Source organism: Episyrphus balteatus, chromosome 1 (genome assembly GCF_945859705.1).
Source record: "Episyrphus balteatus chromosome 1, idEpiBalt1.1, whole genome shotgun sequence".
Lineage (NCBI taxonomy): Eukaryota > Metazoa > Arthropoda > Insecta > Diptera > Syrphidae > Episyrphus > Episyrphus balteatus.
The window spans coordinates 156,995,392-157,007,125 of record NC_079134.1 but is presented as its reverse complement, the minus strand read 5'-3'; positions in this window follow the sequence as shown (position 1 = coordinate 157,007,125).

The following is an 11,734-nucleotide window of genomic DNA, read 5'->3' as shown; positions in this document are numbered from 1 at the left end:
ACAGAAATTCGAACTTTTAGGTATAGAACAAAAATGTTGTTTTGGCACGTAGTAGGATACCTTGGGCGCCAGGATTTGATAGCGGGATTTTGTAGAGGAGTTCAATACAAACATTTTTTTCTTTGGAAGGGGGGTCTAACTCCCCCCGTTTAGGTGGGAGGGGCAGTTTTCTAAAAAAAAATTATTAAAATAAAAAAAATTATTGAAAAAAAACGACAACTTTTACAGTAATAAAAGATACCATTTCCGAAAGGCAAAACTGTACATTTAATTCTTATTTTTAAATCAATTTATTTTAACCAATAGTTTTTGAAATAATCGATTTCAAAGTTAAAAATAGGTGAAAAAAAATGTTTAAAACTTATTTTATACTATTTTTGTCCAGACTGTGAATTTTAATACAAAAATTACTTACACAGAAAACTGCCTCAATTGATTCCTTATCGAATAGTGAAAACTATATGTTTCTATGTCTTCCAGTTTTTGAGAAAATTGAAAAATAAAAACGTATAAAAACAAAAAATATTTTGAAAAAAGAAAAATCTGATAAAATAATTATAATCAGACAAATTTGTTTGTACGTGACGTGAAGGTAGTCCCTTTTATATTTCATCATTAAAAACGGGTTGGGGTCAAAATTCTGCCGGAGTCAAAATTCTTTTGTCAAAATTATTCTTTCAAAATTCTGCTTTTCAAAATTCTGTTTTACAAAATTCTATGCAAAAAAATTAAAAAAGGGTTTGGAAAATGTTAAAAAGCGCGCACTTTTTAACATTTTCCAAATCCTTTTTTAATTTTTTTGCAAAATTCTGTAAAATCATCTTCTTGAAAAATTATTATTTGATGACTTACCTACATAATTTGTCATTCTTTGAATGTATATTAATTTTTGTTTAATAAAGGAATGAAATTGAAAATATTAAGAAAAGGTTTTTAATACTAAACATTTCCGAAAATAATTCAAATTTTTTTATTTATCAAATAAAGATGTATATTCAAAAATTTGAATAAAAAATATATTGTATCAAACAACATCGGTTCCAATAAGTTATAGATTTTATTTGAAAGAAAGTCAGTCTATGCATTTTAAAAAATATTTGCGACACTTAACCAAAAAAATTTTGGAAAGTACCAATGTTGAATTCCATTACTGAGGTGTATTTTTCGGGTTGTCAAAATTCTTTTGTCAAAATTCTGCTTTTCAAAATTCTGTTTTTCAAAATTCTGTTTTTCAAAATTCTTTTAACATTTTCCAAACCCTTTTTTAATTTTTTGCAGAATTCTGTAAAATCATCTTCTTGAAAAATTATCTGCTTAATTTGTTATTCTTTGAATGAGGTGTATTTTTCTTTAGTCAGCGCATATGCTATAAAAAAAACAGAATTGGCAGAATTTTTTTGTTCAAGAATAATGCTGGCAGAATTTTGAAAAGCAGAATTTTAAAAAGCAGAACTTTGAAAAGCAGAATAGAAAAAAAGCAGAATTTTGAAAAACAAAATTTTCGTTGAAAAAGCAGAATTTTGAAGCCAGAATTTTGACCCGATCCCGTATTTTTCTTTAGTCAACGAATATCATATGATATAAAACAAAAACAGAATTGGCAGAATTTTTTTGTTCAAGTATATTGCTAGCAGTATTTTGAAAAGCAGAATTTTAAAAAGCAGAACTTTGAAAAGCAGAATAGAAAAAAAGCAGAATTTTGAAAAACAAAATTTTCGTTGAAAAAGCAGAATTTTGAAGCCAGAATTTTGACCCGATCCCGTATTTTTCTTTAGTCAACGAATATCATATGATATAAAACAAAAACAGAATTGGCAGAATTTTTTTGTTCAAGTATATTGCTAGCAGTATTTTGAAAAGCAGAATTTTAAAAAGCAGAATTTTGAAAAGGAGAATTTTGAAGCCAGAATTTTGACCCGATCCCATTAAAAACGACTTTTTGTGTTTTTTTTTTTTTAAACCTAATATATTAAAAAAAGAACTGTAGTTGTATGTTTATAAAACATTATTTTTTTTTGTTTGTTATTTTAACTAGGACAAGAAGTCTGTACACTATTTTAACACTGTCAAATGGAATCTTTTTCACTACAAAAAAAAACTATGTACTTGTCTCGAATATAAACTTTTCTTCATTATAAAAATAATGACAGATAAGGTTGTCTAGTCTCTTCTTCAAGGATTATCAACATAATTATAAATCGTAATTGTCTACTGCCCCCGACATACAATAGAGGTAGATATAGTTTAGTGATTTATTTTTTTTTTTTGCAATTTTAATGTTTAATTTTCAAAACATAGATAAGTCATATATGTATACCTATTTTATTGATTTTCACTAAAAAAAAAAAAAATAAATAAAAAACATAAAATAAACAGAACATGTGAATCGGTCAACATTATAAACTTAGTCACAGTCTGAGAGAATGAAAATATATATAAATAATATAGGAACTGTTGGCAATGTAAACAAAACTGACTTAATCAGTAAAGTGATTCTCCGAAACACGTGGTATATTGATCTTTTGATGAGGAGGTTATCACAAATTACTTGTAATTTTTTGATTTAAATTCTCTTAAATTCATTAAAAAACATTCATTTATGAGTGACTTTGTTAAAATAGTTACCCTTTAATAGGTGGCGCTATATAGGGTTTATTTTTAACTGAGAACATGCAAACCTGACGTGAAAAGTTGTTGCTAAATCTTAAAGATAGTTTTGAAAATTAAATCCAGACATGGGATTGATGGTCAAAAGCTTAAAAGTTTACAAAGATCAAGAAAATGCATAACGACAAATATTACCAATGCAATGTGTCTGAGAGGTGCATCGTACCCACTTTGCTATCAGTAATAAACCAATTAATCTGTATTATGGTCGTTAAATCGAATTTAATTGCTAAACGTCTGGACTAGGCGTGGTTGTTGGTTTAATTTTATTTGGTATTTAATTTTTTTTCTCTCTTAGTATTAACTAAAAATCAAAAGAAAAAAAAAAACAAGTAGAGCACAGCATTAAGGTTAAATGAAATAAACTTATACAAGGAAGTAGTTATTATACAATATATGTACATTAGGGCGTTCGTTATTTAGGTTTTTTTTCGGGAATCAAGTTCCTTAGTGGAAAAACAGTTTCTAAATAATAAAAGAATAATCCCCTAATTTTTTCAGATTTTTATTTTGACGCTAGATGGCGAGAGGGTTAAAGTTTTTTCTCATTCGAAATAGGTACATGTTGACTTATGAAGCCATTTTTTTTAGATAAAGCTTTATTGTACAAATTTTTGATGAGGTTCTTTTCTAAACACCCTTTTCAAAAAGCTATAAACCATTTTTCTAGGACCAGGTTTTATATTATTTTTCATGCTACTCATATGCTTGTTTTAGTAAAATATGCTTGGTTTAATAAACCCAAAAACGACATGCATGTCCTGACTAAACCCCTTGTCCTAGAAAAATGGTTTATACCTTTTTGAAAAGGGTGTTTAATATAGAAAAGAACCTTATCAAAAATTTGTACAATAAGACTATATCTAAAAAAAACCTCATAAGTCAACATGTACCTATTTCAAATAAGAAAAAACTGGGGCACCATCTAGCGTCAAAATAAAAATCTGAAAAAATTAGGGGATTTTTTTTTATTATTTAGAAACAGAAAAATAACGAACGCCCTAATGTACATATTAAATGATTGCTTTAAGGAAATGGTTAAATTTTAACTAATAAAACATGCAAAGCAATTTTAATCATGTCATGTAATGCTCATAAGGATTTATTTTATTAGTTGATAAAGTTCAATTTATCGTTAGAACTAGCCTCGAAGACTTTTTATGCTAAAACATCAAAAACAATAGATGGCTTTTTTAACCATTAGTTTCATTAAACGACGAATTTGTTCAAGTGTTCTAATTTTCATATTTGCTTGTCTGTGTTATACAATAACCAAGAAGTATTTTAAGACAAAATTCTGCTTTCAAAATTCTGTATTTTGAAATGCTGTAAAATGGGTAAATGAGTGTAAAAAAGTGCCAGCTTTTTTACGTTATCAAAAAGATTTTCAGCTATTTACAGCATTTTAAAATAAAGTAGGGGAAGGTGGCGGACAGTGAGACACCTTTTTTTCAAATTTGTATATCTTAGAATGTTTTCAAGATAGCTTAACAAAACTTTGAAGACAGTTTAAGACACATTTTATCTTAATGTTGCAAAAAATCTTGTAGTTAAAGAATGAATGAGAGCATCACATTGGACTAAAATGTAGAAAAAGTCAAAACGTCTCACTGTTTGCAAGGGTTGCGATCAGTGAGACATTCTTAGATGAAAAATAAATTTACGAAAATGTCAAATAATTAGGTAATTGACAAGTACATAATTAATTAATTTATGTTACTTTAACCCATATTTTCAAATAAAAATAACAAAAAGCCCAAAAAAATGAAAGAAAAAACACTTCGAAATTATATTGAAGTCATGCTAAAATAATAAATTTTTTTTTAAATTTATATGTCTCACTGTTTGCTTTTTAAAAAATCTATGTCTCACTGTTTGCTTTTACAAAATGTCTCACTGTTTACTTTTTGTCATTTTTCGGAAAAATATAAAATTAGAAAAAACGAGAAGGAATTCTAATTACATGATATTTTTTTATGAAAGAACATATTAGAGCGGGCGGCCACTGCAGAAACGCTCAACTCATCGAGCTAAAGAAAATTTCAAATGGGAAGTGAAAGAGGGCTATTAGTAGTTACGAAAACCACAGGTCTTCCCGTTCGCATCCTGGCACGATTGGCGTGGTAAAGTGCAATGTGCATCTCATAGAGTTAAAAGACAATATTGGTGTCAAATTAAAGGTGATATTGTCAGCTATCAAAATTCAGAGGTCTTCTGGGCGAAAGTCTGGCAGTTTTGTCATGCAGCCCGTTTTAAGGTTAGAAGCGATGAAAGTGAGTTTTTTCATAAAGTCTTGTTTTTTGGTATTTTGGTGGATGAGTTAAGGAGTTTTTCACTATAAAATAAAAATATGAGTTATTAGCATTTAAATATAAAACGATGTTTTGGAAAATGCTTGATAGTTTATTAACAATGACCCAAAGTATATGCAAAACTACGAATAATTCACGAAAAAGTCTCAAATAATACGCTCCGCCCCTTACAACTTACCGAATTAAAAGGCGAATTTAATTTCAAATTAAAGCTAATAATGTCTTTTTTTGAAAACCAGAGGTATTCCAAGCCACATCTTGACATTTCACCCCCCAGCTTGGGTGAACGTTTTAAGTAAAAAACGCTCCTAACCTTAAAACAAGCTGCGTGACCTAACTTCCAATTTTTGGCTTGGAAGACCTCTGGTTTTCAAAAAAAGACATTATTAGCTTTAATTTGAAATTAAATTCGCCTTTTAATTCGGTAAGTAGTAAGGGGCGCAGCGTATTATTTGAGACTTTTTCGTGAATTATTCGTAGTTTTGCATATACTTTGGGTCATTGTTAATAAACCATCAAGCATTTTCCAAAACATCGTTTTATATTTAAATGCTAATCACTCATATTTTTATTTTATAGTGAAAAAACTCCTTAACTCATCCACCAAAATACGAAAAAACAAGACTTTATGAAAAAACTCACTTTCATCGCTTCTAACCTTAAAACGGGCTGCATGACAAAACTGCCAGACTTTCGCCCGGAAGACCTCTGAATTTTGATAGCTGACAATATCACCTTTAATTTGACACCAATATTGTCTTTTAACTCTATGAGATGCACATTGCACTTTACCACGCCAATCGTGCCAGGATGCGAACGGGAAGACCTGTGGTTTTCGTAACTACTAATAGCCCTCTTTCACTTCCCATTTGAAATTTTCTTTAGCTCGATGAGTTGAGCGTTTCTGCAGTGGCCGCCCGGACTATATAAATATAATACATATGTAAAAAAAGTTCTGTCCACTAACCAGATTTTTTTGTGTTATACACTCCTTTTATAACACTCCAAAAACTACTTTCACCTGATTTTGGTTGATATTTTACGGTGTAGGAAAATGGACAGCTTTAATTTAGTCGGGACAAAATTAAAAGACGCAGACGGGGAAATAAACGTTTTGACCCAAACTAGCGTTACTGTGCTTATTTTCAGAAAAGAGAAAAATGGATTGTCTCACTGTTTGCACTGTCTCACTGTTCGCACCTTTCCCCTAGTTTAAAAAGATACTTTTTTCTTTCGACAAGAAATAAATTATGAAATATGAAGTGTCAAATATTTTTGTGTTTGACGAGATAAAAAATAAATTTTATAATTTCTTCTTTTTATCATCATTATTTCTTTGTTTCTTTTATTTATTATACATAAATTATTTTGACCAATCACAAACTTCACCAAACTAAATGATCATTCAAAGCTTTCACCAGTATTTAAGCATGTTTTTAAGATTGTACGAACTACGACATTATTTCAGAAAAACAGTTTTTGACGTGATAAATTCTTATAAACCGATGAACACTGGTTGCATGCACGAAAAAAAGTGACTCATCCTCGCTGGTTTTTATAGTTTACAATCTTAATGCCAAGCCAAAATTAATTAATGTAACACTTTAAGATGCCTAATCTTTGCATTCGGCCTTATCACGTATTCCATCATATCGGAAATTTTATACGATTCCCTAATAAAACAATCACAAAATCCGATTGTGGTGACGATTTGTATGAAATTTTAGATTACGGACGGATTACGTGATTATTTTTTTCGGAAATCATAGCAAATTTCCGATACGAAATGGAAAAGGCCGATTGAAAATAAGCCGAAATTGTAAGAAATTCGGCGAATATTAAAACAAAAATTTATAATGAATAAAATTTATTTTCATTGGAGAAATTTTTTTTATTTGCAATAAAATTTTTATTTTAAATGCAATTTTTTTCAGTTGCAATAAATATCTTCTTACAACCTTGATGAAAAGTTAGGGGCCCTTGTTTTCCTTTGCCTTAATGAAGGAAAATAAGGAAACTCATTGAACATTTGATCTTTTTTCCACTTTTTCTTACAACATCTATAAATAATGAGTAATAGTGCATTATTAGGTTCCTTTCGTTACATCCATTTCGTTACTAATATTTATGTAGGTACACTCATCGGTTGGGGGTCTTTTGATCATATCTCTTTGCGTTCACAAACAAATTTTGACTAGCAGTAACTAGATTAATCTGCAACATTATTCGTAATCTCAAAAATAAATTTAGACTAGAAATCTTAAGATTTTTTACTTATTTGCAATTTTTTGCAATTAACCTTGAACTGGCATTTATGCTGATTTGATACCTAATGCTCATTTAACACTAGGTATTATTGACATGTCTGCATTTTTTTTAAATTTTTTTTTGACAATTTTTCTTCTTAATTTGGGTTTTTTTTTTTTGTTATTGAAAACGATAAGGAAATCCCGAAGGTCATGAGAGGGCTAAAAACTTTAATCGTTAATTTGACTAAGGTAATTTATAATGTTGTTTGTTTGCTATAGGGAGAAATATGTTTATAAAAATAACCCAAAAAACATTTTTATAATATTTAATTAATTTTTGTCTGGCTGTACTTTATCAGGGTTTAAGCTTGATAATGGTGATTGAAATGAAATAATGACATGTATTTTTCTGATCATATTGTTTAATTGCCCTTGGTTCAAAAACATACCTACAGATTAAATTGGTACATACCTAAATGTTTTAATTTTTATGTTTTGATATTGTAAAATTAGTTTTAAGTAAAGGAACTAGCTATTCTGTCCTCCGACAGTCTTTAGTAAGAGGTAATTAAATTTCATCATATGATAAAAATGAAATTAGAGTCCGCCATTTTGTTTTTTATAACCTTTAGTCGTTTTGCCCAAAAATAAATACTAAAATTCACAGTGTCTTATGCTGTAATTTTTATAAGAGCCGGTTAAACATGCACTAAAATTTTGCGTGTTTGAAAGGGTACAAAAGCATCACGTTTGCATCACGGCGATTTTTGCCAAAAAATTATAAAATTGGTACACTGGATCCAAAGTCAAAAAAATTCTATGATGTTAAGTTTTTAAAAATAAAAACTTCAAGATGAGTTTTTATTTTATATATATACTGACCCGGCAGACTTCGGTCCGCCATTTCTTGTATTTATTTCTAATTTTCGACTCTGTTATTAGTTAATTTTCAAATGAAAAAGAGGATCAAAACTTGAAAAGTTACCCGGTGTGGCCGGTTAGCGAACGTACACAAAACAAAACTTTAATAGGTATATATAGTAGATTTTTTTTTGAATATTTTGGTTCAACGAAAAATTATATATTCCGTGTTAACGCCACTGAGTATACCTTCCCACTTCATCTATTACTTTATTAAAAACACCCTTCTAGTACCTTTTTTGAATTAGCTGAATCATAAATTCATAATCTTACATAGAAACATATTTTAGATCTCTTGAATTTTGTATCTCCTGATTGATAACTTCTGTACATTAAATAATCTAAAATTTGTAATACAATCATTTGGTTTCTATACCATAAGACAATTTAACTAAATTATCTATTTGAAATAATTAAGAAAATAAGAATATTTTACAAGAATTTTAACCTTCTTTACATTGAATTCTTAGTAAAAACCAGAGATCAGAAATAACAGTCAACCTTTATTTTTAATTGGTTTCTCTCTGAGAGTTACCACATTACTTTAAATAGCTTCGGTTAAGGTTTGAGATTTATTTTAAAAAATCAAAAATAAAGGTTATCGGTTGAGATTTATTTTTTATCTCTTAAAATATCTCTCAATGGTTGAGATTTTTACCAAAAAATAAATGGACAAGGTCAACATTTAACCGTTTGCGCTGAAAATAAATCAAAAATGGTCAATTCAAAGGAAAATGTCGAATAGGTCAAGAATGTCTTTATTTTGCAAAAATAAATATAAAGAGCATGTTTTTTCTAAGTTTATGTATTAAATAATGAATGAACCAAATAGAATCTCAAAGTTCTTTAGACCCAAGATTATATCTCTTTTCGTTTAAAGTAAATTCTAAAGACGAAAATGTGTTTTCCACTTTGATTAGAGTCGCTGGGACGACAAGCACAACCAATGCAATTTCGAATATTTCAGGAGACCGATGTTCTAATATATAGGACAAAGCGTTCAGCTTCCAGAAGCGTTTTCGCCCGCCCAACTTCAAACGGCTATATCTCGGAATTTTGAAAAAAAAAATGAAAAAAAATTTTTGATGCCAAAAGGTAGCGGGGACTCTAACCTACATTTGGGTACAACTCCCATCCCTGTAGGTGCTCGCATTCTCAAACAGGGAGAACTTAAAAGTCAAAAAAAAGTTAAGCCCGATTCTGAAAAAAATAGGCATGATGTTGCGGTTTAACATGGAAGATGATTTTTTTAAAAATCTGACAATGTGCAAAGCGTAGGCCCATGACAAAAGCTATCATTTGGCATCACTCCCAAAAATTGCTCTCAAGCGGTTAAGCTTTCAGGAGCGTTCAAAGATTCGGGTATTTTTCGAAAAAAATTTTACCCCAACTTTCAAACGCGATTTTCTTGGAATTTCGAAAAAAATCCAAAAACCCGATTAAACTACTATCGGGTAGCTGAGAATAAAAGCTTTCATATGGCACCACTCCCATGTCTTTAGGAATTGATACATTTGCAGATGAGATTTATTTTTTTCTCTCAGCGATATATCTCACTGGTTGACCGAAACATAAAAAAATACAAAATAAAGGTTTCTATCAGACCTTGACCGAAATTTTTCTTTGTTAAAAATAAAGGTTATTTTATGACCTTTATTGAAAATGGCGACAAATAAGAGTTATTAATTAACCTTTTAAAAGGTTGAGATTTATTTCTGATCTCTGGTAAAAACCATTTGTTAAACTGTCCAACATTCAGTTGTAGCAAACGTTTTAATTTTTTTTTCTATTATTTCCTGTTTTTTAGTCACGCCTAATAAAATAATATCTTTAAGAAAAAAAAGAGGAAAGTTGTCAAAATTTGTACTTATTTTGAAAAATCCAAGAAAGAGAATTATAAATGTTTGCAGAGTATATGTTTTACTTATTTGGCCTTTTTTGGACTTTGTTTTCAAAATATTACTTAATTTCAAGACCAAACAATAGCAATTCAGATAAATTGTTTAGCTTATAAACTGTTTTAAACAATGAAATTCTATTTAAACGTTGGCCATTTCGATTAAAAAAAAAAAGTTTGCAGTTTTTTCGTATTTTTCATACTTACATTATATCCTTAATTTTGTATCAAATTTTCAAAACTTTTGGTCAACATTTTTGACTCCCAAAAGGACCAAAGGCTCCACTGTGGGCGATAAAAGTTTGTTAACATCTATTAATCCTCTGCATTTAAGTAAAATGCGATATGATCTATTTGGTTTACTGGATGTTAATTGATCTAGAGACCGTGAATTCACCTAATTTAGAGGTTCGCAAATTCAGTGGTTGATATGAAGGCGTTTGTCCATGCTGGAAAACCGATAATTTAAAGTCCGTTGGAGTATTTTTTTGTCGTGCAGGATATGTCTTCCAATACACTACGCCAAAGATCCCCCTCGTTTCCAAACTTGTATTTAAGATGACCAAGAATAATATTTTCAGCGAAATTCGGGTGATTATCATACATCTTCTCGAGAAGATTGTAGAAGATTTTCTCAAGTGAGTTATCTTTCTCTTCTGTTGAGCAGTTATTTAATTACCAGAAAGATAGTCCTTTTTTTGTCCTTTCATAAAGTTTACTTTGTAACTTGCTGGATGGTTGTATCTGACTTCTATTTGTCACGTGGGATGCCTAAGATTCGGATATTGTATATTTGTATTTCACTGTCTTATTTTCGTGTGCTAATGTTATCAATACTTGGATCTTCCATATAACCGAGGTTTGTAGTTGCTTCATAAACATAATTGTTACTCCTTCTCAGTGGCGTACGTTTAGTCGCCGGGGCCCCAGGGCAAGACTAAATTTTGGGGCCCCTTTGATATTTGGGGGCCCCTTAGATAAAAAAAAAGAACGTATACGCCATATATTTTTTTTTGTATGGCTTATTAATTTTTAGGTTAACTTGAATGTTTTAATATGTTCGTAATCCACTTTTCTATACGTACTTTAAATGTCTATCATAAAAGTAGTAAATACTTGTACTAGGGGCCCCAAAATTAAATATTTAGAGACCCCTAAAATACAATTTAGTTTAGCTTAGAATTGATAGTTCTTGGGGCCTCTGTTCTGAAGTACACATTTGATTTTCCATCATCAAACATTGTTTATTTCTTTTGGGGCCCCTGAAATATTATTTTTGGGGCCTCAAAATTAAGAGGCCCCTTAAATATGATATAATTTTTTTGGAGCCAAGAATTAATAGGTATTGGGGCCTCTGTTCTGAAGTAATATTTGGAATGCCACCAATAACGTAATGTTTTTATTTTGGGCCCTGATATATTTATTTTGGGGCCCCTGAATTGATATTTAATTTTCCATTTGATTGTTTTGAACCACTGAAGTAATAGCTTTTGAGCATCCTCAAATAATATTTGCCATGCCATCAAAAAATTTGATGAATATTTTTGGGATCCTTACCTAGTAATAGATTTTGGGGCAACCAAATTAATATTTGATTGCCTCTCAACTAACGGGGTTCCTGAAAAATTATTTTTTGGGACCCTTCATATAATATTTTTGGAGCCCCAAAGTCTTTTTTGGGACTCCTA